This window comes from Rhinopithecus roxellana, chromosome 10 (genome assembly GCF_007565055.1).
Source record: "Rhinopithecus roxellana isolate Shanxi Qingling chromosome 10, ASM756505v1, whole genome shotgun sequence".
NCBI classification, from domain to species: Eukaryota; Metazoa; Chordata; class Mammalia; order Primates; family Cercopithecidae; genus Rhinopithecus; species Rhinopithecus roxellana.
The window spans coordinates 27,988,432-28,013,120 of NC_044558.1; positions in this window are offsets into that span (position 1 = coordinate 27,988,432).

Consider the following 24,689-nt stretch of genomic DNA (forward strand, 5'->3'; position numbering starts at 1 on the left):
CAATATTGTCTTTCTAGAGTATGTCTAGAAACCCTCTTGCACTTGAGGGAATGCAGATGAATAACTATTTATGCTAAATCATGTATCTATTTGTTCATTCTATTTTCAAATCCAGTTTTCCTGCCATCATAACAATGGTATGACTATAGAAAAGGTGGGTGGAGTCCAAATGGATACAAAATTCTCAAAGTAAAAATGATTTAGAATAATTACAGTAAAAATTTTATTAGAAAGAAGATAAGGTGGCTATTGGAAGGATGTTTTTGTATATACTGCAATAAAGGAAGGTAGAAAAATGCACTTGTTACCTTGAAATCCTTGGTGATTAACGTTTGAGGATTTGGCAGGCAAGGAAGGTCGACTCTCAGACTACTAGATCCCACAGAAGTAAACACTAGATGTGTCAAATAACATAGTTTCCTGTTTTGGAGCCCTCCATAGAACAGGAAGTCTCTACTTACAGATAGTCCATGCCTGAGGATAACTGGAAACTTCGTGGAGCTTGGCATTGTGCAACAACACTTTTGAAATACTGATTTTTTAAAAATCTAGATATTGAGGCATTAGTTTAACTAAATCTCTCACCTTTACAGAAATAATGTTTATAGAATGTTTTCTTGATGAAACCCATAAATTCAGAATATCTTTCTGCCATTAAAAGAGTCTGGAATCTCAGAAACTTTCAAAGTTGTAAAGTCTGCACATCCCAGTTACATGGGATATGCTTTTGAGTTTTTTTGTGTAAGTTTAATCTGTCACTTCATTGTTCTTTATGTTTTATAATGTAAGCTTAAGTTACAATTTTCCTATGCTTCTGCCTTTTTGTCTTTTGTGGTAAATGCTTCTTAATTCTTTGTAAAAACCCAATCATTTCACTTGTCCATATAAACCATTTGCTCAGAAAAGGCTATTTGCCTGACAGCCCACATCACTGTTGAAAAATTTTGCTTGTCTCTCCCTTGTAGTTAAAGATAAACCTCTGTGCTTCTCAGAAAACAAAACTGCTGAAATCCTAGCCTGTAAGTCAAATAATACGACACAATGATTTTCTGACTTGAATGATAATTTCAGCACACCTTACTAGATCGAGCATCTTGGATAATTGAAATGAAACTTCAAATGATAAAGCAGTTGAATTTCAGCAACATTTTGAAGAAAATTATGTAATTTTTTCTATAAAGAAGAAAACTAAATTCCATCTTTAAATAGTCTGCTTTTATAGCAAAATAGGATGAGGGTGAGATAGTGAATGAAAAAGCAAAAATAAGTGATGGTGCTAGTTTTAAAAGTCAGATTGTTATTGGAATATACAAACAGTTGTATAATTTCTAGAAGCCACAACATAATTTTTTCTAGAAATAAAAGTGACCTCTTGGCTACCTGGGCTGCCCTTTCTGGAGGCAAAAACTGGAAGGCTTTAGGAATCTGTTTTCTTTTGTTTGTTTAAAACATGATGCTATTTTATAACTGAATTTATAATTGTTCAAGGGTTAAAAATAAAAATAGATTATTTCTGTTAAGGAAACATATGCTGGATTACACAGAAATTTTCAGACCTGATATGGAAAAAGAAAAAGTATACAACGTAGATTATCTATTGACAGTGGAGAACCTGGTATCAAGGATTTTGCTAAGAGTGGTTGGTTGCCATGGCAGTAAGAAGTAAATGCAGATACTAATGGGGAAGAATATACCCTGTAGTGGTATCAGATAGGATCAAAATGGCAGGAAAGAGTTTCATCTCCCTTCTAATTTGGAAAAAAAATGATGAGTGAGTTTAACTGGGACAAATCAGAATCCAACAGAAACAAATGCAAAATAGTCAATGCATAACTTCAGGTTTATAGAGAGTGGTTACAGTCACATCTGGATGAGAGACTCCTATCTCAAGCTACTAGAGATGTGCTACCCCACAGCCACCATTCAGGGAAGTTGGGGAGCAAGGCAAGGGCTAAACATTTGGATCTAAGGTTTGCTATGTCCCTGAATTTAATACATGAGTTGGTCTAATACATGAGTTTTCTATCTAATGGGAACAAAAAAAAATACATATGTGTGTTTTAAATTTTTTTAAAGGACTTCTTTTTTAATTTTAGGATACCAGTGTATAAAAGATAAATCAATAATAACTTTTTGATAAAAAAAGTTATATTTTACTTTTTTTTTTTTTGAGACAGAGTCTCGCTCTGTCGCCCAGGCTGGAGTGCAGTGGCCGAATCTCAGCTCACTGCAAGCTCCGCCTCCCGGGTTTACGGCATTCTCCTACCTCCCGAGTAGCTGGGACTACAGCCTCCCCCCTACCTCACCCAGCTAGTTTTTGTATTTTTTAGTAGAGACGGGGTTTCACCGTGTTAGCCAGGATGGTCTCGATCTGCTGACCTTGTGATCCGCCTGTCTCAGCCTATTTTACTTTTAAGACATAATGTATACCTCTTGTTTAAGAAACAATAAAATGTGAAAAACATGAACCTTAAAAGCTACATTTATGAGACAGAGTCTCGCTCTGTCACCCAGGCTGGAGTCCAGTGGCGTGATCTCGGCTCACTGCAACCTCTGCCTCTTGGGTTCAAGTGTTCTCCTGCCTCAGCCTCCCAAGTAGCTGGGATTCCAGGTGCCCACCACCAGGCCCAGCTAATTTTTGTATTTTTAGTAGAGGCGCGGTTTCACCATGTTGGCCAGACTGGTCTCAAACTCCTGGCCTCAAGTGATCCTCCCACCTTGGCCTCCCATTGACCTCATGCTCATGATTACAGGCATGAGCCACTGTGCCCGGCCAAAAGCTATGATTTATTACCTGTTATGACTCATAACACCATCTAATGCAAAATATAAATTGTAATGTAGATTATATCAATAAGCATTACACACCATATTTAACTTTTATTTTTTTCTTCAAATTTATGAACTATGTTCAAAACAAATGTCCAATTTCTCTTCACAGAATCATTCCTTTCCATTTCCCCCCTACTCCTTCCTCTTGATTTCCACCACATCTCTGTTACTACACCCAAGAACAAGTATGAGGAATATGTGTTCCCTCAAGAATGCCTGGCCTCCTCCACTTTATAAAGACGGAGAATGTGACTCTTTCTGGGGCAGCTTGTACTTTCCAGAACACACTTCCCCATAAAGAGTTGGTCTCTCCTTTGCCAAAACCCTGTGTTCAAATGAGAAAGGGGGTGATCTTTTTGGTTTTTGCATGGGCATACAACAAACAAGGCAGTGACTAATAAAAGGTTTTTCCTCTCCTTTTTGATTTTCTGGACAAGTTTATGTAGACTTATTCCTTAAATGTTAGGTAGAAATCACTAGTGAAGCTATGTAGGCCTGAGGGTTTTCTTTGTGGGAAGGTTTTTAACTATTAACCTAATTATTTAAGGGATATAGTGTTATATAGGTTATCTGTTTCTTCTTGAAAGACCATTGCTAGTTTGTGCTTCCAAAGATTGTATTCTCATGGGAGCAAAATGCAGTTAGATAAAATGAGTAAGTTCCAGCATTCAATAATACATAGGATGACTATAGTTAATAATTCATTGTATATTTCAAAGTAGCTAGAAGATTGGAAATGTTCCCAACACAAAGACATGACAAACATTTGAGATGATGGATATTCTAAATACCATGATTTAATCATCACTCATTTATCAAAATATCACATGAACCCACAAATATCTACAATTATTATGCATCAGTAAAAAAGAAGTAAAAGGAAACACAAGCATGGTTTAACTTGGAGTGATAAGGTAATGAGCAGTTTATTTTTCTTTTGTTTTGAATTCTATGGGAAGGCTTTCAAAGTTGCACAATAAGAAATGGCTAAACCCCCCCACAAAATATTGTGTGTGTTTTTTTTTTTTTCTAACTTGTAAAACTTATTGGCATAAAGTTGATGAAAATATTTCCCTGTTATCTTTTTAATGTGTATAAGAATTGTAGGAATAGCCCTCTTACATTTCTGATAATATAATGTATATCTTTTCCCTTTTTTTCCTGATAGTCTGGCTAAAGGTATATCAATGTTATTTTTTAAAATTTTAATTGTTTAATTTTAACTTCATTTTGTTATTTTCCATTTTCTATTTTGTTGCTTCTTAATTTAGGTTTCATTTGTCCTACTTTTTCTAGCTTCCACATGTTGAAAGTTAGATTATTAAACTTAGAGTGTTGGAAAGTTAGATTATTAAACTTAGCACGTCCATATTTTCTGATACAAGTATTTATTGCTATAATTTTTTCTTAAAGTACTGTTTTAATTACATTAAATACATTTTGATATTTATGTTTTAATTTATTCAGTTTAAACTGCTTTCTAATTTACCTTGTGATTTTTAAATTTGACCCAAAGTTCATTTATAAGTCATTTGTTTAGTTTCCAAAGACTTTGGAATTTTATAGTTTTTTTTTCAGTTTTCAATTCCATGTTTAATTCCATGTGGTGAAAGGACTTAGTAGTTTTAATTTAAGTCCTTTTAAATTTATTGAGCGTATGGTTCAGAATCTAGCATATATTAGTGAATATTTGTGTGCACTTGGAAAAATGTATGTTCTGCTGTTTTAGATCTAACGTTCAATAAATGCCAGTTAGGCAATGTTGAAGAAATCTTATTCAAGACTTCTATATGCTTACTGATTATTTTGCTTTCTTTCTTTAATTAATTAATGAAGCTTTTGTAATCTCTAACTATAATTGATTGTGAATTTGTCCATTTGTCCTTCCTGCATTATCAGTTTTTTCTTCTTGTATTTTGTAGCTCCATTATTTGATGTTGTATGTCCTCTTGATTAATTGACACATACATCATTATAACATGTTCCTCTTTATCACTGGTAATATTTCTAGTTCCAAAATTTACTCTGTTTGACATTAATATAGCTACTGATGCTGCTTTTTGATTGGACTAGCACTGTATATCTTTTTCTCATATAGTCTGTGTATCCTCCTGAGGTCTTCCCCACATTCATAAGGGCCAGATTGCCACACCAACTTGGAGCCCTTGGGATGCTTGCAGGAAACCTGGATTTAGGGCATCCTCTAGTGCTGAAATGGCTGCAGTGGTCAGGGGCTTAGGGAACCCAAGTCAGTCTACTTAGAACTTCTGAACTGTCCTACTGAAGAAAGACAAAAGCAAACAAAGCCAGACTCTGAAGAATAAATAAATATCGAATTCTTCAATGCACAAAAATCAACTCTCATACACAAACGTTAAGAATAAATAAATAGGGAAATATGACATCACCAAGAAGACAAGATAAGGTGCCAATAAATAACCTTAATGGGATAAAGGCATGTGATGTGTCAAAGAATTCCATTAGTTACTTAAGGAAGCTCACCTATCTTAAAGAAAACACAAAAAAAAATTTCACAAATTTATCAGGGAAATTTAACAGAAAGGTGAAAATGATTTAAAAAATCAAATGGAAATCCTAGAGATGAAAAATACAAATAACAAAATAAAAAATGCAATAGAAAGCATCAACAGCAAAATTTGTCAAACAGAAGAATCTATAAACTTGAGAGATTATTTGAAAATATACAGAGTAGCAAAGAAAAGAAATAATACAACTTTTTGACAGTTTGACTATAATATGCCTTGAACAAGATCTTTCGGAACTGAATCTATTTGGAGTTTTTCTTTTCTTTTTTTTTTATTTTGAGCTTTCTGTATCCACATTCTATATCTCTTGCAAGACTTGCAAAAAAATTTTGTTTTTTTTTTTTGTTTGTTTGTTTTTGAGCCGGAGTCTTGCTCTGTCACCCAGGCTGGAGTGCAGTGGCCGGATCTCAGCTCACTGCAAGCTCCGCCTCCCAGGTTCAGGCCATTCTCCTGCCTCAGCCTCCCAAGTAGCTGGGACTACAGGCGCCCACCACCTCGCCCGGCTAGTTTTTTTGTAGTTTTTAGTAGAGACGGGGTTTTACCGTGTTAGCCAGGATGGTGTTGATCTCCTGACCTCATGATCCACCCGTCTTGGCCTCCCAAAGTGCTGGGATTACAGGCTTGAGCCACCGCGCCCGGCCAAGACTTGCAAAATTCTTAGCTATTAATTGATTAAATAAAGTTTCTATGCTTTTGCCCTTCTTTTCTCCTTCTGGAACACACCAAATTCATATATTTGGTACCATTAGAGTGTTCCATATGTCATGTAGACTTTACTCTTTCTTATTCTTTTTTTTTTTAGTCTAAGTTATTTCAAAAGACCTGTCTTCAAGTTCAGAGATTATTTCTCCTGCTTCATCTAGTCTAGTTTTGATGTTCTCATTTGCACTTTTTATTTAATTCCTGGAGTTATACAGTCCCAGTGGTTCTTTCTTTCTTTTTTTTCTTTTTTTTTTTTTTCTGAGAGGGAGTCTTGCTCTGTCGCCCAGGCTGGAGTGCAGTGGCCCGATCTCAGCTCACTCCAAACTCTGCCTTCTGGGTTTACGCCATTCTCCTGCCTCAGCCTCCCGAGCAGCTGGGACTACAGGTACCCACCACCTTGCCCGGATAGTTTTTCGTATGTTTTAGTAGAGACGGGGTTTCACCGTGTTAGCCAGGATGGTCTGGATCTCCGGACCTTGTGATCCGCCGGTCTCCTCCTCCCAAAGTGCTGGGATTACAGGCTTGACCCACTGCGCCCGGCCCCAGTGGTTCTTTCTTAAGATATTTATCTCTTTTTTGAGTTTCTCACTTAGTTTATAAACTGTTTTTCTGATTTCTTTGTATTATTTATCTGTGTTCTCTTGTATCTCACTAAGTTTCTTCAAAAAATTCATTATTTCAGTTTCTTTTGCAGGTCTTTTATAGATTTCTTTTTCACAGGTATCTCTTGCTGGAGAATTATTGTGTTTCTTTAGAGTTGTTATGTTTACTTGCTCTTTTATGTTTCTTGTGTCCTTCCATTGATACTTGGGCATCTGATATAATAGTCACTCCTTCCAATGTTACGCATTGGCTTTTGTAGAAGACTTTTTCTATGGGTTCATTTATAGTGTAAGTTGTTTAAGATGCTTTCCCTTTGAATCTGGGTGTGCACAGTACTGTAGTCTCTGTGGACTTTCCTCAACTATAATCTGCATCAGTAGTGTGTATGAGTTTCTCAGTGGTTTAGGCTATGCTTATTAGTGGAAGCTGCAATTGAGGCATTGCTGAAGGCAAGAACAGCAGGTGGGCTCGTCTTCAGGTGTTGGTGGACCTGGCATGCCAATCCTTGGACACTCAAGTGTTATATACGGGCGCTGGTGGTAGTAGTTCTGGGCAGGCCAATCCTTGTTCCTTCAGACAGCCTGCTAAATTTCTGGCAGTGGCAGCAGTGGACTGGGCATGTGGGCAGGTCTTCAGGACCCTGGGCAGTGTGCATGGTGTCCAGAAAGACAGCAGCAGCATCACGCCAATCCTTGGGCCTCCAGGAAGCATGTGTGGACATCAGAAGGTGGCAGTAGCACACTGAGCACTGCAATCCCCAGGCTCCCAGCTGGTACCTCTAAGTGGGCACCAGCAGCACTAGTGGCAGAAAGTTAGGCAGGCCTGTTCTTGTACCTAGAAAGTGTGCATGTGCACTGGTTGGTGGGGTGGATTGACCCCAAGGCCTTTGTATGATGTGCATGTGGGCAAGCAGGCTGAGTGGGCCCATCCTCAGGCTCCCACAAGATGTGCATAAGCAACAATGTCAGTGGGAGAGATGGGTCTATCCATAGGATTCAAGAAAACATGCACAGGTCCTGGAAGTAGCAGTGCCAGGCTGGATGGGTCTGTCCTCAGGCCCCCCAATGGTGTACATGGCCACAGGCTATAGTGGGTGAGGTGGTCCACTCCAAGCCCCCAGATAGCCCTATCAAGACTCCCAGAATTGCTCATCTGGGCACCAACAGTGGTGGGCAAAATGAGCCTGTCCTCATGTCCCTGGATCTTACTCAGGCACTGATGGTGGATTGGAAGACCTTGTTTCCAGGTCCCCCTACTGTGATCATGGGCACTAGCAAAATCAGGTGTAGTGAGTTGATCCCACAGGCCTGGATTATGTGCATGGCCACTGGCAGTTGCAGTGAGCAGGTGGGCCACTCCTTAGGTTATGCCTATAGTGTTCAAGAGCACCAGCTGTGGCTGGTGGACTGGGTTGATTCCAGGTTCCTGGACAGCATGCTGGGGCAGCAGGGGCAGCAGTGGGCAGGGCACATCTATCCTAAGGTTTCAGGATGGCAACTGTGTGGATGACCCACCTCATTCCTCCTAAAAGTGCATGCAGGTGCATAGCAGGTCTGCTCTGGAGGGGTCAGGGTTACTGTCAGTGGCAGCAGCCCCAGACAGGTGGCTCTCATGATCTGGGGAGCATGCACTTTGCTCCCTTTGTCCTGAGGGTGGCTTCCCCAGTGCACTGCACCATCCATTCATCAAAGTATGGGATACTTCGTGAGCTACAGTGTTGGAGGTTCAGCCACACTGTTGAGTCCAGCCAGCATCACAACACTGCAACCCTCTGGGTGGATGTTGGGGAATGTCAGCTGGGCTCCAGGGATGTGGAGATGCAGAAATTGTTGGGTCTTAGGTCAAGAAGTAGTCTAGTGGGAGCTGGGCTCTCAGAATGGCACTATGTTGCAACTGCTTGGGTCTCAAAGGGTGTGTGAGACCCAGCAGGAACTTCCTGTCTGGAACAATGATGTCATGTGCATTCTATATCGTTTCCTACGCTAGTGTCAGGGCCTGCCAGAGCTGAGGTACTCTCCCATGGCTAGGACTGCAGGAATCCACAGGCATGTGGATCAATGGGAATCTCTCGTCTACCTTTTCTCTGTACTGACTAGTTTCTCCTGCTGAGCCAATCCTAGACAGGCTGGCTGCTTTGCTTCTTTTTTCTTCAATGCCTCAGAGGTTCCCTGTATGCCCTGGTGAAGTCTAGTGTTCCCTCTTGGACTATTTGGCATGACATTATCTACTAGCTGTTTCGCTATTTGTGAAGGAGGCAAGTGCCAGATGCCTCTAGTCAGCCATCTTGAAGCCCTGCTCTAGTTTTTTTGTTTGTTTTTCATAAAAAGTAATTTTGATACTTTTTTGAAACAATCACTTAAAAACATTTTTTTGCTTTTGCTTTGCTAAGGCACAAACTAAGCGACTGAAATGTCTGGTTAGTTTGCCTGTTGAGCAATCCAGCACATGCCTCTCTTCATATGTTCTTCATTTTATTTCATGTTGTCTTTTACTGTCCATTAAGAATTAAAGAGATATTTAGAAAGGCTAAGTGCTATATAGATTGATAGAGAGGTACTGCTTCATTTAATTTCATTTTGAAAATAACACTGTAAGGAAGATACTATCTGCCTTTTAAGTTTGAAGAAAAAGACTCAGAACATAAGTAAATTTTCTTTTATAAGTGGAGCTTTGATTTTATTTTATCTGACTACAATGCTATTTCTCTTCTATACATTGCATAAACATGGATTAAATTGGGTGTAGCCTCTTAGAGTCCTTTATAAGCACAGCAGAAATACAATAACTGAGCAACATGTAGAATAAATTGAAGGTGAATTGGCAAATTGACAGGTATCATATTTAATTTTCTATGGCATTTTATATACAAACGTAAAAGAAAGGGCCTTCTTGAAGGAAGGCACTTTTCTTTATACATTATTATTTGTCTCGCTCTCTTTCTCAATCCTAGTCTCATTTGTAGTATCAATAATATTCAGAATATAATTGTTAAATGAATGAATGGTTAATGTTTTTGTTATATTTTTCTTAAATAATTGCTTAATTCTCTTCTTTATAAGGTATTTGTAGGTGTAAAAACAGATGCACATGCACATACATGACCACGTTTTGCTCTCACAAATAAAAGTTTATTCAGTTTATGGGTTGAGGGCAAATGCTTTGCTTAAATCTATTCATCTAGTTATAATAAGAACAGATTATAGAGCCAGATGACTTTTTTTATCATGCTCTATACATATACTTTTACTACTGTAAACCATGGATAAATTTCTTTAAAATGTTTTAAAAACTTGGATATATAATTTACATCAAAATTATTAACTTAGCAATTAATAAAATAACTAGAATTTTATTAACTCTTTATTTTAATGAACTCAGATATATATGTATAGTTATATATGTATATATACACACATGTGTATATGTGTGTACATATGTATATATGTACATACATCTAGTTATATATGTATAGATATATACACGTGTGTATATATGTATATATACATATATGCACACATGTGTATACATACACACACGTATGTATATGTACACATATGTATATGTACATACACACATGTGTATATATATGTACACATATGTATATACACATGTATATGCCTGTGTACATGTGTGTATATACACATGTATATATGTATATGAACACATGTATATACACATATATGTACACATATGTATAGATACATAGATACACGTGTATATATACATATATACATGTACATATATACACGTTTATATAGACATAAACGTGTATATATGTAAACATTCAGCAATAGCTTGAAAAATTTCAAGTTACTCTAAGTCATCTGAGTCAGCTTAAATTCATTCCTTTAAATGGCTACATAATATGTACATATATGTACATATATGTATATATGTGTATATATATACATATACTCTATTTTATCAACTGTTACAATAACTTAAAAGTTAAATGCAAATAAAGACAGACTCTAAAATGGAGGAAAGCATATTTGCAAAGAGGACTTCCCCTTCTTTCAAACCAATGAAGAGACTTTAAAGTCTAAATAGCTGCTGGAATTTTTTTGAAATGGATTCTAGGCTGATATTCATTTTTTTCAATTTACATTACATTTTACATTAATCTTACATTTACATTAATGTAAATTATTATATATTAATTTTATATTAATCTTACATTAATCTTATTTACATTAATCTTATTTTACATTATTCTTTTACATTAATCATTTTACATTAATCTTATTTTGACTTGGGTTACACATTTTTTGAAAGAACATTTGATTGCAGTCAACTCTATCTTATCTTTGAAAGTTTTATTTACTTTTTAAATTGCATACCATTCCTTTTCTTTCAACCCTCTCCCAGCCACCAAGTTGGGCTCCAGACTAGTGACACAGAGGTCCTATTTGGAAGATCAAGACAAGGCACAGAAGTGTGTAACATGAACATATAGGAAAAATGAATACTAAATCGTGTATCTACATTCTTAAAAATTAAAAAATGCTATTATTCCATAAAATTCAAATTATGAAAGTTTGGTCAAATAAATAATTTCACATTTAGAGTGTAGAATATTATGTAGCCATTTAAAGGAATGAATTTAAGCTGACTCAGATGACTTGGAGTAACTTGAAATTTTCACAAGCTATTGCTGAATGTAAATGACACACAAAGAAGTGTGATAATTATTTGAGGTATACTTTTATAAATAATGTAAAATATCAATTTATGTGTGTATAAGAGCATGGAAAATGCAGATTTTTACACTCAAATGATTTAGACACATTACTTTGGGCTTCTGGTTATGATCTCATGAAGTGGAACATGGAGGACGATAGAATTGAGAGAAGAAAAAAGGAAGGAGACATTATTATATAAAAGAAAAGAGCATCAAAATTGTACATATAATCCTGTTCCTGTAAAATTGTGCCTGTGTGTGTGTGTGTGTGTGTGTGTGTGTGTGTGTGTGTAACTATATATGTGGATAACAGATCATTAGAGGTACCAAAGACAGGGTTAGGTTTATGTCTACTGACTAGTAAGATAAAGGTATGACAATATCAGACAGTCATTCAATAATGGTTGTCTCACAGCTCTATGAGAATGGAAATGGGAGGCAACATTTAGCTTTGTCTTTATACCATTATTTAATGTATATTATTTTAATCCAGAGAATTTTTCTTTCATTCTTACATACATTCATGTATATACATCATCCATACTGCCAAAAGAGAAGCTGGAAATAATTTTTTTTACCAAGCATTTAGAACAAGTACATACGCCAACTGACTGCCTTTTCATATAATATGATTTTGTTGAATCAAAGGAAATCTTATTTATATAATAAAATATAACTACTATTACGTGAACATTTTTAATATCATCACCTATAATCTCTTTTATAGGTTTGATAAATTCTTTTCAGTTGGATATACTTTTCAAAGAAGCTAATTGGTAACATATCCTTTATCAAGCTTTGAAATGATCATCAAATGGAAGAACATGAATATGAGTCAGTTTCTTCCATTATACATATATATATATATATATCAGTTTTATATTATTGAATGCACTCTAATTATTTGTGTTCGCTTCTTTGCTGGAAGCATGCTTTTCTTCTTACACAGTCATTAATTTTCACAAGTATGAATTTAACCATCTCAAAATTATTTTCCTTTTGGTATTCCACCCTCCCATGAAGAGGGTAGTCTAATTTGATGACATTGGAGGAAGAAACTGAATTAATTAATTTCTGGATAAATACAGTAAAAATGCATTCAGTTGTTTAAGGAATAAATAAAACCTCAGATATGTGCAATGAGAATGAAAAACAGATTCTACCTATCATGTTATTCCTCTTCCTATGTATATTCATTTAAGACCTGTAGACATTATCACACAAAATAAATATGCACTGACTAACTTTAACCAAGGAAAGCATATAGAAAATAATTTATCTTATAAGTTAGAGTATACAAATTATTAGACACATATAGCATTTAAATATTTGTACCTTAATAACTGAACAATTACTTTTCAATTTGTAAAAGTATATGAACTGAGTCTCCAGTATAAACCTTATAGCATGTATCCATATTAATTCCTGAAAGGAAGATAGCTCATTAAAATAAAATGAAAGATTTAAATAAAAGGACATTAAAATAAAAGCATTCAGGAGTTTATATATACCGCATCACTTCTCTTTTAGTCTTTACTAGGTATGTTATTGGAAAACCAGTTTCCCATTGGATTTGCCGATTCCATTTTTATCAAATTGCAAGCAACTGTTTTTATACATTAATATAATTATTTTTTAAAATTCCAGGTCACCAACGGTAACTATCAAGAACAATAAAATATAAGCAATGCTCTCTGCATGGCGCTGTGTTAGGAAATAATCCTAAGTATGGGTACACAAGTCAGTCCTAGAAAATAAACATTTTCATCAATAATAATATAAACAGATAACTGACCTCCATCACAGGGACAAAAATCCTTTCCTCTGTTTTCTCCCAGCACTTGCTCTTGGGAGGAAATGCTCCCTAATGAAGCAGAATGAGTAGGGCTCTGATATTAAAGAATCTATTGGTAAATCCTTGTTAACATTAATTCAGTGGGAGGTCTCTTGGGCAAATCTCAACATCAGTATCATTTTTCTCCTTTCCTGAAAAATGGGAGCAAATATCAACCTCATAGCATTAGAATTTTTAAACAATGTAATATATCTACACACAAACACCTTATGTTTTCTGTTTTAACTAAGCCCTTTCTCTACCCCATTTATACTTCTACAAACTTTCCCATTTCTCTGCACCCCTTTACAGAAACACTCCTTGAAAAAGATTTCTATGTTCAGTATTTTCAGTTACTCTTCATTTTCTCCTAAACTCTTTCCAAAAAGGCTTGCATCTCTTTCACAGAAACTGCTCTTGTCACATTGGCAATGATGGCCACATTGCAAAATTCAGTAGTCAATGCTCAGTCTTCATCTTGTCACGGCCTGATTTTTTCCCTGTCCTGGAAACACATTTATTTATGTACCTATCATGACACCAAACCCTCGTAGCTTCCTTCCTACATTACAGGTTGCTTATGATCAGTATCTTTTGCTTATTCCTTTTATCTTTCCAATTTCTTAATTTTGAAGTGCCTCCAAACTCAACTATTGGGCCTCTTCTCTGTTCACCCACCCTCTTGCTAATCACACCTAGTGACATGGTTTAAACATAGTTTATATGCTGACAACTCCCGATTTTTTTCTTTGTAGTCTGTGTTCCCTTTTGAGCTCTCTGGTCTTGTGTGTACAATTGCTTTCTAGTATCTCTAGTTGGGTATCTATCTTAAACTTAACCAGGCCAAAAATGTACTCCTGGTCTCCCTTCTTTATCCAGACTTCTTTCCATCTCAGTTAATAGATGCACCATCTTTCCAGCTGCTCAGGCCCAAATCTATGAAGTCATTATTGACACATCTAATCAATTTGAAATCTTCTTAGCTCCTATGTAAAATATAGCCAGAACAGATACAGCATCACTTCTACTGCTACTACTCTAATCCAAGCCATCACTTTTCTCTACTAGAATATTTCTACATCTTCCTAAGTGGGGTCTCCATTCCTACTTTTGTCCCACTACATTTCTTCTCAATCAATAGTATAGTAATTTTTTTAAAATGACAGCCCAGATACACTGATCTGCTCTGATCTCTCCCGTGACTCCTATATCACTCAAAATAAAAAATAAAATCTTTAAAATAGTCCTTCAAACCCTATATAATCTGGTCTGACATTAATTGTTGGACTTCCTTTCCAACCACTGTTTCGCTTTCTCACAAATTTCCAACTACAGTGGCTTTCCTGTTCTTTATAGCATATCTCTGGAATATTCCTACCTTAAGATCTTTATATTCCTTTTCCATTCCATGGAATGATTTTCCTCTAGATATTGGTATAAATTGTTCCTTTGTCTTCTTTGTATCTTGATTCTTTAATCTTACTCTTTAAAATTGCAACTCTCAGCACTCCTGTCCTGCTTGGTTTGTTTTTATGGCACTCAGCACCATTTATATTGCATCATGTATTTTTCCAACTGGAATGTAAGCTCTCTCAGGGTAAGCAGCCTGGTCTGTCTTATTCACTGTTATATTTCCAGAACAATGACTGACATTTAACAAGTGATTAATATTTATTCATGGAATAAATGAATGAATAAGAAAGCACTTTGTGGAATAGAAAACAGTGTAAAAGTAGAGTTTATTATGTTTATTCCTGGTATTACAATAAATACTAATTAAAATCACTAAGCATCCATGTAACTAAAGTAGTAAGAACATAACTACTCTTGTCTACCATTTTTGCATTCAATTATTAATGGCCTATCTTGCTTTTAGAATATAAACATTTTGGGAGCAAAGACTATAAAAAGCAGGCTAGGTCAATGTCAGGTGACAGTATGATTAGGTATTGATCGTAGCCATTGTGCCCCATTAAGTAGGAACTTATTAACAAAAAGTGCTAAAATGTTAAGACAATGCTTAGAAGAAACAAAGCTAAAACTTACAGTAGGTTTAGAAGAAGATACGAATGACCTTCCTTAAAAGTTATAAAAACTAAACATTTTAGACAAGAAGCTGTACTGGTTATGAGAATTTGTAGTAGTATTAGTGCAGTCTGAGTAAGACTGGCAAAGCCTAGCAACCATATTCATATGTTTATGCACTGTTTCTTATGTATGGCGACATCACTCTAAGCTCATTTTTATCAGATATTATGTACTGAATCTTAAATCAAGATTTAAAGGTAAAGTTTGAGGGAGAGACATCCATTATATTGTATTTTATATTTACTTTGGAAGCCCCAAACAGAAAACTTCCCTGGCAGAAGATTAGCTATAACATGATATTCTAAAATACAGTGTAATAAAATTACTATTGTAAGAATGGGGCTTGGAAGAAAAGATCCACAGCATTTTCTTCTTTCCCACTGTAACTACAGCAACCTTAATTGTAACTTTGTATTGGATGCCTTCCATTAACCACTTAAGCTTCGCTTGGAAAAAATAGAAAAGGGGAAAATTAGACATGACACCCATCTCTCTACCTCAATTCTTAGTGCCTTCGTTCTACACTCATAGCTTTCCAAGGCTGGAAATACATTGCCACTGTCTTCTCACTGTTTCTCCTGATTCATTTATCTCCATCTTCCATGGTGCTGCCAGAGCGATTTTTCTAATACGTGGTCTGAGCTTGCTTTTTCTCTGTTTTAAGGTTATTTGTTTGTTTGTTTGTATGTTGTTTGTTTTTTGAGACAGAGTCTCACTCTGTCACCCAGGCTGGAGTGCAGTGGTGCAATCTTGGCTCACTGCAACCAACCTCCACCTCCCCATTTCTAGCTTTTCTTCTGCTTCAACCTCCTGAGTAGCTGGGATTATAGGTGTGCACTACCATGCCCAGCTAATTTTTGTATTTTTAGTAGAGACAGGGTTTCACCATGTTGGTCAGTCTGGTCTCAAACTCCTGACCTCAAATGATCCACCTGCCTCGGCCTCCTAAAATACTGGAATTACAGGCATGAGCCACCACGTCCAGCCTGCTTTAAGTCTTCAAAAGTCTCCTACATATATAGTCAGTGTGGAATGCAAGGACTTACATGAGTCTACTTCTCCAATTTGAAGGTGACAATAATCATGGTGATAAGAATGACAATAGCTATCATTTATTGAGTATCTTCTTCAACTAGATACTATGAGACATTTTAGATTCTATTTCCTTTTAATTTTCACAGACACCCTAGAAAATAATTATTAGTCTCTCCTTTAAAATTAATTTGACTCTGATACGTTAATTAACATGTTCAAAGTCACCTAGCTACTTAGCGGTGGGTCAGAGCTTTGAGTCAGAGCTTGTCTGACTTCAAAGCTCATGTTCTTTCCCCTATGATTGTAACTTACAGCATATCCAGATGAATCTATGTGGAGCTCCCCTAATGCTTCTCAGGGTTTCTCCTCCCTATGCCTATCTTCCATTTGTTCTAACTGTCTGAAAACTGTCTCTCCTTGATCACTTGGAAAATCATTATTCATCCTTCAAATAACTAAACCCTCCTTTCTCTCTGAAGCTCTCCCTGCTATACTTCTTGCCTAGAGGCACTTAGGTAATCAACTCTGTCTACTGCCTATAGTGAATACTGTATGTAACTCTATTACAACACCTAAATTATCACATTAATGACTAAGGTTTGCATATCCGACTCAGTTTTTGTACTATAATTTCTCTTATGACAAGTGTCATAAATTATTCCTGTATGCATTTTATGCAGTTTCTAAAAGTAAATTTAAGTAATTCCAAAACATTATAATAAAAATATAAGAAAAATAATTTGGAAAAAGTTTCAGATTACATGTTTTGTGCACTGCACCACCTGCTACTGAAAGATATTTGTCTCTGTTTAGTCATGAAAACTCCTATTTGTTTTTTTAATAGACTCATTTGGCATCTCTTAATTGAATTCTTCAAGGCTCTCTTTCCCTGCTGGTCTATGCTAACCGAGATGTTTCTCTTGTGTTGTTGTTTACCTACCTTTGCCCCAGTGGCTAATGACAGGCTAGAGATTTACTAGCCTTCCTGTTACATGATTCTAATCTCATTTTTATCAGACAGTATGTACCAAATCTTAAATATCTTGGATACGTGCAAGGGTTAAAGTTTGAGGAATAGGCACCCGTTATATCTTATATTTACTGTGAAAGCCCAAAGCACAGAATGACTGTTTTGCTGAGGCCAACTGGTAAGCTGGCTTCACTGCGGAAAATAAGAGATGCCACCATTTCAGATAGCACAGAAACTTCCATATAAAAGAGAGAATACGCAACCATGACTGGACATAGCATGTTGCTCATGTGAATAGTATCTTTTAGATGATAAAGGCAGCAATAATGTTGAATACCTCTGCTTGGTTATGCTTGGTTGCCCGCTCCTTAGCTACCAGGTCTGTGATTTTAGTAGACATATCCTGCTTTTGTTGACCTCCTTGGATTTACTTGGTCTAGAATACACTAAATGTGAATTTCCATGTTCTCTTTTTTTGCTGAAAAGAAGCTTCAAGTTCCTAAAGTCTAGGCACAAGAAATGAGCAAATTATCTTGCCCCTGAGATTTGGAACAGAAAGAAAGAGACAGTGTTACTAAGAAGACCACCCAGTACGATTAGTAAACTTTAGGCTATGATCTATCATTTTTTTGTATCCCAAGTTTAAAAACTGATGCAAAACAGCTGAGCAAAGGATAAAATATTTAATGCATAAATGAGACTCACATTCTAAATCCTGCTGAACACAAGGAAATGAAAGCTAGTATTTTATACTTAGTATGTTTTCAAACTATTTAGGGATTATCCAGACAGATATTTATAGTCTTGGATATGATGCATGCACTCAAGGTAGAATTTGTAATAGTTTATGAGTACTTACTATGAGACTGGCACAGTGCTAGCTGCTGTAATTACTAAAATAAATAAAATTAATTTCTTCCCTCAACCACCTTTGGTTATAGTTGATGAAGCAGACATGTATACAGATAATTATGACACAATGTAGAGACAACTAAAGCATGATATCTCATTACTATGACAATCAGTGCTTCCAGAATAATATTGAAAATAAAAACTAACCATGTTACCATTCAATTTCAAACCCTTGAGTATTTTTTTTCTATTGTTTAATGGATAAAGGTCAACTTCATCATGAGGTCTTCTGTGATCTGGACCCTGAATACTTTTCTAAACCTATTTCTTAAAAGAACCATTTCAATACCCCATACTTCAACCATACCAAGATATCATGTTTGCATCTTCTCTTGCTCTGAATTTAATTACATATGAAACTATTACATATATCAGCATATTGTGGCTATATATGAGGAGTGGAAAAATACTGAATATCAGAGGTCAGAAAAGTCAGGAAACTCCCCTTAATGCTAAAACAACAAGGTTATCTGGAAAGTCCCTAGCAGGGCAAGCTGCCATTTGTGGTTTGGTCAAAGGGCAAGAACCAATGAACAACTAACTAATGTTTAACTTTAAATGTCAGCCAATTGTAAACCTACAACTGTAAAAATTCCCAGTGACTCTGTAACTTGCTGTAACTTGTTTGTGTCTGACTATAAAAGACGGCTGAACGCCGAGCTCGGGGTCTCTCCCTAGGATCGGATACCTAGCTGGAGGGAACCGAGTTCGAACTCGAAATAAAGCGATCCCTGCCGCTTGGCTTTGTCTCTGGACTCTGGTGGTTGCTTTCGGGTCATCGCGGGTCTGGGCATTACATATATATGTGTGTGTATGTGCATGAATGTGTGTTTCTGATTTTTAACTCCCAACTAGATTTTAAATGATCATATAAACAAAATCTAGATTTTGTTTGAATGACCAGAAAAACAAAACTTGGATTTACTGTGTCCTGTTCCAATGGATAACAGTGCTAACTACACATCAAATCGCTCTATAAAATTTTTAGTGTAAAAAACGGAAGAAAGCAAGAAAGGAAAAATTAGAGATAGAAGGTGAGAGAGAATGAGAATGATATTTGGCTCCAAAGACCTGGGACTTCATTGTCAGTGTTTGTTGTCCATTCCAGTTGCCACTAGGCACGTGTGGCTATTTAAATTTAATTAAAGAATTAAATAAAAATTTAGCTCCTCCGCCAAACTAGTCACATTCTAGGTGCTTAATGTCCATATGTGACAAATGGCTATAGTACTGAAAAATACAGCATATTTCCATCATCGGAGAAAATTATATGGGAAAGCACTGATCTATAGAATGTAATCAATGACCCTCTTAGGCGCTAATATATCTCAAAAGTTTTATATGGCAAAAACCACAATAACTTTCGCACCAACCTAATAGTAACCTTCAGATATTTTAAAAACAAATAACATTCAGGTTAGTGTTTTAAGTAAGGTCCTAAAGGAACCAAAGCTTAATGTATCCAGAACAGAAGCTCAGTGTGTGTTGATTTAACCCTATTCTTGCGGTAACTTTTCCCGGCCTCTTTATTCACTATGGAATGCAACATTTTAATAAGGCAGACATTTTGTCTAATCACATGCATACCTCTTCTCACACACGTCTGCTTTGATCTGCAAAATAAGACTGGATGGCCAAAGGAGGATTGTTAGTCAAAATGTATCACTTATAAACATCAATTATTTAAGAAGTACTTAGTTATATAAAATTTAATACATTATAAACGTATAGCTAATGTTAGGATGATAGATTTCTGACATACATACCAAGTTTCCTATTTCTTCTACTACAAAGATTAAAATAAGCACTCAATGCATCAGAATAATCTGTTTGTAAACAAGAGATAGAAAATTAAAAGTGTCATACGCGTCCACGTGAAGAGACCACCAAACAGGCTTTGTGTGAGCAATAAAGCTTGTTAATCACCTGGGTGCAGGCGGGCTGAGTCTGAAAAGAGAGTCAGTGAAGGGAGATAAGGGTGGGGCCGTTTTATGGGATTTGGGTAGGTAAAGGAAAATTACAGTCAAAGGGGGGTTGTTCTCTTTCGGACAGGCGTGGGGGGTGGTCACAAGGTGCTCAGTGGGGGAGCTTTTTGAGCCAGATGAGCCAGGAAAAGGAATTTCACAAGATAATGTCATCGCTTAAGGCAAGGACCGGCCATTTTCACTTATTTTGTGGTGGAATGTCATCAGTTAAGGCGGGCAGGGCATTTGTACTTCTTTTGTGATTCTTCAGTTACTTCAGGCCATCTGGGCGTATACGTGCAAGTCACAGGGGATGCGATGGCTTGGCTTGGGCTGAGAGGCCTGACAAAAAGTATATTTAAAGTGCCAAGATAGCTGGGCGCGGTGGCTCAAGCCTGTAATCCCAGCACTTTGGGAGGCCGAGACGGGCGGATCACGAGGTCAGGAGATCGAGACCATCCTGGCTAACACGGTGAAACCCCGTCTCTACTAAAAAATACAAAAAGCTAGCCGGGCGAGGTGGCGGGCGCCTGTAGTCCCAGCTACTCGGGAGGCTGAGGCAGGAGAATGGCGTAAACCCTGGAGGCGGAGCTTGCAGTGAGCTGTGATCCGGCCACTGCACTCCAGCCCAGGCGACAGAGCGAGACTCCGTCTCAGAAAAGAAAAGAAAAAAAAAAAAAAAGTGCCAAGATAATTGTGATTGCCCTTAAAAGCGTAAAATATTAAGCCTTATAAGAATCTTGAAAGAAACATACCTTTAGGCAGGTATTCATTAAACTAGCATTTTTACTTCATAATATATTCAAGCTAATACTACATCTGACAGTGGTCATACTTTAGAGAAATCAAAACAGTTAAAGCACTTAGCAGTTTTGATAAGAATGGACTTAAATCTTCTATCATAGCAAGTGTCAAAACTTTCCCAAAGGGTTCTCATCTCACTTGAGAAAATAAGATTTGAACAAATGTTAATGAAGTGTTCACATTCAAGCCATTAGGTGTTTGAAGTACGCTTTCTTTGCAGGGAATTGTTGTAGATCAAGTTAAAACTATATTTATCCTAAGTTATTTAGATGAATGTTATTTCAAGGATCACGTGTAGATAAGTGATGATAGAACTGACTGTTTTTAGTTGATGTGCAAGGAAACAGGTAAATTAAAATAGAATACTTCAAAATACCGAATCTGAATTTTAAGAATCTAGTTCTACTTGTTGTGACAGTTGTGAAATTTGTAGTAATTGTTAATAAGGTCATCCTAAATCAGATACAGCTTTTAATGTTGAATGCAGTATTTGTAATTTGTACTTACTACATATTAGACAAACTGAGTGAGTTTATGTCTTACATGTTCAGGTTGAGTAAAATTTCAAAACGACTTTTATCTTGTATTATCATTCTGTGATCCTTTTATTTTTATTTAAAAAATGCATTCCACGGTGACATTTAAAAGAATCATAATAGATATTCTTCGGGCTGTTTGTACAATTTTTATTGTATTTTTAAAGTATTCACAATAATTTAATCTACTGTACTTACTCCCTGTCTCTGAGTTAGGAACAAAGGTGGACTGATTTCCACCCCACCCCCTATTCTTCCTTCCTCTCTTATTTCTTCTTTTCTTCTTATGAAATGTTAGGGAATACCTACTTAGTACCACAAACTGTAATAGATGTAGGGTTATTGACTATAAAGCAAACACCATTATTTAACTTCTTGGAACTTACAGTGCAGAAGAGATAAATTAAAAGTTTGAGAGAATGCAAATATAATTCTCACATCATGCTATGTTATAAAGGCAAATTAATATAATAATCAATACAAGTTGTAACTATTGAAGTAATCCACTAAATACTCTCTAAATTAGCTTATCCACTATATTATTTAGTTAACTATTATTTGAAGTCAAGAGAAACTTAAAGTCAATTTGCTTTAAAAATAAAGGGTTAAATTATCTCTAAAATGAAAAGTCCAGAGGGAGGGTGTAGTTCTACCAAGGCTCTCACCTCTGCTTTCTCCTTTGCTAGCATCCTTCATTCTGCTTTTGTTCCTGGCCTCAAAGCATCACATCAGACAACCAGAGATGAGAGGAACATTTTTAGAAATCCTAATCAATTTTGTAATTCTTAGTAGTCTAAGCCATATTACAAATTCATCAATAAAATGCAGAGCACAACAGCAAAGAAGGGAGGTCCTTAAAAGCTAATATAGGCAAGTACACTTGACAGAAAAAAAGGAGGCAATAGAAGTTGAAGAGGCTGTCAAGATCCATTCTTTTCAGCACACCTTGCAATTCACTGAACATCAAATAACATCGTGGTACAATCTAGCTTTGAAGGTGGGAAAATGAAAGGCAATACTTTTATAAAATATTTGGTTTTATGGTCCTCTTATAGAAAAAAATAATATAGTTATAAAATACTATATTACGTGTTTTCCAGGAAATTTTTCACCATTTTTAAACATTCATTTTTCTCTTCACAGTTCCTTGGCAGGCATTGTAAGTAGAGAAACTCTGACACTGAATTATTGAAACCCTTACCCAAATTCAAACCCGGTTGATATTAGTGCCTTTCATGATCACATATGTTTCACATGTTTGTATATGTTGCATATATTGCAATGTGTTATCCAAAATCTCGTAGCCACATCTTAATAAAAACTGGAAATGGAGAAACACACCCAGTGCTTTATTCATGGTAAGTGAACAATGTATTTTTCTTGTTGACGCTGATGTTGTTGTTCTTGCTTGGTCATTAAGTGACTGCTTGACTTTTACTAATTTTCTTAATTTCTATGTGCCTCAGTTTCTTCATCTCAAAAATAGGGATATTGAAGCCCTGCTATTAAACTAAAAACATTGCAATCAGAATAAATTATATTAACAGGTATAAATTCACATGCACAAATAATACACAAATACGAATTGGTAATGTTCATATTTGTGTATTCACATTCAAATTCAAATTCATACTCAAATAAAATAATAAGCTTTAAAACATGGTTATCAAGTGCTGGGAAATGTTTCTTGCATATGTAAAACGTTATATATTATAATGAAATAATTTCTAAAAGTAATTTGCAAAAAATTGACACAACTATCACTCTTATCTTTTAATTGTTTGTTCCCCTCAACCTTATTATAAAAAGATTCACTCAGCAGTTCTAAATGCATAAGGTAGAATTAAATTCAGTATATTTTCAGTGCAAAATATTCCACTCGGGGTGCCCCAAATCACTTCTTATCTATGCACCAGTAAGAGCAGCAGGAGGCCATTTCTCAGTGAAGGAATGGGGACAGGAAGAGTCATTCTAGTGGAGAATTTTTCCTAGGTCAGATGCCATATGGTTCTACTGTGATTTGAAAATGCAGCAATTTGTTTTTTATTCACTCAGCTCTTTCATTCCTTGCATTGAAGTGTTATATTAATTTCCCTAAAGAAGCAACAGGGAAATGAACTGTAACAAATAATGTTTATTTCTGGAATGAACCCCCTCAAGTCCTGGAGAATGGCCTGGGTTTAGAGTAGCCACTGATATTCTTAACATCTCTAGTCCCCACTGAACAAAGATGCAGCAAGCACAATGGTTGTTGTAAACAACAATTATGATGTTACTATTAAATTGTCTAATTGAAGTGGTTTGAGTTTTTCACAGAGATAACACAAATTTTGACTAAATAAATCCTTAGAGATAAATGCAGTTCTAAAAAACATTAATGAAGAACCTACAAAAAGACTAATTTCGTGTTCCTCGGAAAACAGCCTTAGATCAGATGGTTAGTGTTTTTTAATTGATCTTTGACTACAACCCTGGAGCATAAATTCAATTAAGATTTGCATGGATACATGCATAGAAATCAAATAAATTTACCCTATGTATTATCACAATGAGAAACCTTTCTGGAATTTTAAAACCTGAATGTAGAGAAATGTATGACTTTATATTTCTCACTTATGAGCTGCTTAAAATAATTTTTAATAATAACATTGCTTGTCATATATACAAAATGTTAGTACATCTGACCATAAATAGTTCAGTTATAATTAAAACTATTCCATTAAAAATTCATTGTAAAAGTAATATTATATCCAAATTACTCTCCTTTTAAATGACTTTTTCTAGTTTTTTTCTTATGTTTTTCTTAACAATTGAATTATTTCCTCTTTCTCTCAGGTATAATACCATTAGTTAATTGTTACGGAAGTAACTTATTTAATAGAGATAAAGGAACTTTCAGCACAAAGTTGAAGTACTTGGTCTAATTTAACCAGTTAGTAAATATCATAAACCAAGAGCAACTATTCAAACTCCCAGTTTTCTGTTCCCTTGTCTACCATGTTGCCACACATTGAACAGGCCTAGAAATAATTTAGATCTTCCCCAATATTCAGTTCCAAAATCGAACTGGTAATAAAAAATACCCTACTATTCAAGCCTGTAATCCCAGCACTTTGGGAGGCTGAGGTGGGCGGATCACGAGGTCAGGAGATCGAGACCATCCTGGCTAACATGGTGAAACC